The sequence below is a fragment of the Cyprinus carpio genome, chromosome B6 (genome assembly GCF_018340385.1).
Source record: "Cyprinus carpio isolate SPL01 chromosome B6, ASM1834038v1, whole genome shotgun sequence".
Lineage (NCBI taxonomy): Eukaryota > Metazoa > Chordata > Actinopteri > Cypriniformes > Cyprinidae > Cyprinus > Cyprinus carpio.
Window position 1 is genome coordinate 14627844 of NC_056602.1, and position 2668 is coordinate 14630511.

The window sequence follows — 2668 nt, forward strand, 5'->3', positions numbered from 1 at the left end:
ATTGGGTCATGTTTTTTTTTTTTTTTTTTTTTTTTTCCCCCCCCCTGAAGTGGGAAAGATCAGCGGAGATCTATATATAGATTGAGAGAATTAAGACAGGTAATATACAACTAAAATATTTGTTTTTTATTTAATATTTTAAAATGTAATTTGTGATGGCAAACCTCAATTTTTAGCCACTGTTACTCCAGTCTTCAGTGTCAAATGATGATTTAATGCTTAAGAAAACAATTCTTATTATTTTCAGTGTTGGCTTTTAAGCTTCAACAAGGATGCCCATGCAAATTGCCATAAGAAGTATCATAATTTCATAAAAGTGGTTCATATGTTATATTTTACTAGTATCTGTTCTTAAATCAGTTTTAATATCTGATACAATCCCCTATCTGGGGACTACAATATTAAAATAGAGTTTTATGCATCACAAGCTGGAACTGGGGGCTTGCTCCGTCAACTCCACGCATCGGCCTGGTATTGCAGTGTCCTCCAGGAACGCGTGTGCGCTTCCCATTTTTGGGAATTGCCACATGGGGAAGTTGTGGCCTAATGGTTAGAGAGTTTTGACTTCCTAACCCTAAAGGTTGTGGGTTCGTTCGAGTCTAGGAACGGCTTTGGGTCATAGTACCAACGACTGAGGTTGGTGCCCTTGAGCAAAGGCCACTGAACCCCCAACTGCTCCCCGGGCGCCGCAACATAAAATGGCCTGCCCACTGCTCCGTGTGTGTGTGTGTGCATGCATGCGTGCATGTGTGTGTGTGTGCGTGCACTTTGGAGGGTTTAATGCAGAGCACGAATTCTGAGTATGGGTCACCATACTTGGCTGTATGTCACGTCACTTTCACTTTATTTTTATTTTTTTCACTTTCAAACCATATAGTAAGTACATGTAGTTAATTAATATTACTCAGTACTTAAATGATGTAATCAACGTAATTACACATTTAAAAAAAAAAATTACAAATAACAAATTCTCATAATTGCTTAATTCTTTTCTTATTTTCTTTAAGTAAGCATCAATTCATTTGTAGGGTACATGTAAATAAGCGATGAGTACATTATTCAAAATTTCTCCTTGAATATTTTAAGAGTGAACTTTTTACTTTACAAGAACATGAAACAAGCATAACACTGCAGCAGATGTGAAATTCAAACCAAAAATATATGGGCTTTTGTATGGCCTTGAATCATTTTAGATGACACCATTAACCTTTTGGTTAAATGCTTTTGCACTTTAGAAGATAAAACCTAATAGTGTGTATGTGTGTGTGCTTGTTTGTGTGCAGCTCTGCGTGTTTAGTGCAGCTCTCGTCAAGGTGAGTTGAGACTTTTTAAGAGTAAAAGGGAGCAGAGTTACCTAATGGAGGTGAGGTCTCTTCTTTTTGTGTAGCGGAAAAATGAAGTATCCTTTAAATGCGCTTTTCCGAGAGTCCATTGTCCCCCCCTGGGGATAGGAGGACAAGAAGCGAAAGGGTGGTGCTTTCAATCTCATCGCATTACACAAGGCATTTACATGACGGACAGGAAGGCCGTTTTACGAAAAGTGAGCCCTCTTGTCGTCAGGAGCTAACCCTTTTAGCTGAGAAGAAACCATGCCCCCATTGCTGGAGCCGTTTCACAAAAGTGCGTTAGCAGCAGTCACACCCATAATGGCCGGGCCGGATTGGGTTACCCCTTCACTTTAGGGCAAAACAACTACTAGCGTTAATGTGCCTTACCAATATTTGCATGTCCCTCTTCGTGTTATCGAACCCCCCGCTAATAGATAAACTGAGCACCTTCGTAAGTCTGCTCTATTTTAAGTTGTTTGCAGATGCCACGGAAAGGCAGCTGAAACAGTACAATTACTAACCAGATTTTCACAGCATCTTTCAGATGTGTCGGCTTTCACCCGCGGGTCCCTTTCATTGGCCCCGCATGTCTACCCGATACAATATTTTCACAAGGTGGCATCCTTGATTAGTGTTGACCTTTTTGACAGACCGTGACATCGATACCTTGCGGAGGGTTTACGTGTTGAACATGGTCTGAAAGAGAAGACAATGTTCACGCATGTTTAAATTATTGAACCTATGGGTTAATTATTCATGTCCATAATATGAGTATGTGGCTGGAGTGGGAGGGATAATATTTTCTCAGAGAATGTCTTTAAAAAAGGACATACCGGAGTATTGCAGCCAGCTGGCTGGAGCTGTATTAATGACTGAGAGAGCTCAGTTGTATGAGGATGGGCATAATGGTAAATGCATGTACGATTCGCAAAGAGCTCCGGCCCAGAGAGTGACTGGGGGAAAAAAAAAGAAGCCTTTTAGAGCAATATGGGCTGTTTTAACACAGCTCCACTCAAGTACCATGATGCTCTACACCTAATGAGAAAACTTGGATCCCAGCCGTCGGAACTATTGCATACTTTTGCTATTTGAGGACTTTTTTTTTTTTTTACTCTGTCTCTCTTATTACCGGAAAGTTTTCAAAAGGTTATTATGTTACCATTTTAGATTGGTTTTGCTCTTATGTGTATTTTGTAAAATCGAGAAGGCACAATCTTGTCAGTTCGAGAGACGCCGCAGGAAAAGACCCTCTGCGTGATCGTAAAGACTTTGAGTGCATCATTGAAAATGGGCTAGAAATGTGCCACATTCCTTCCTGATGAGTGCACTGATAGCGCTGA

The 2668-nt window shown here is 40.5% G+C and overlaps 1 non-coding gene across 1 annotated transcript; it reads left to right on the plus strand.

The window, feature by feature from the left end:
- The first annotated feature begins 323 nt into the window (after positions 1-323).
- Positions 324-507, plus strand: LOC122137721. The gene has a single exon (XR_006155063.1). It is a non-coding gene; the product is annotated as a U2 spliceosomal RNA (small nuclear RNA).
- Positions 508-2668: the final 2161 nt, after the last annotated feature.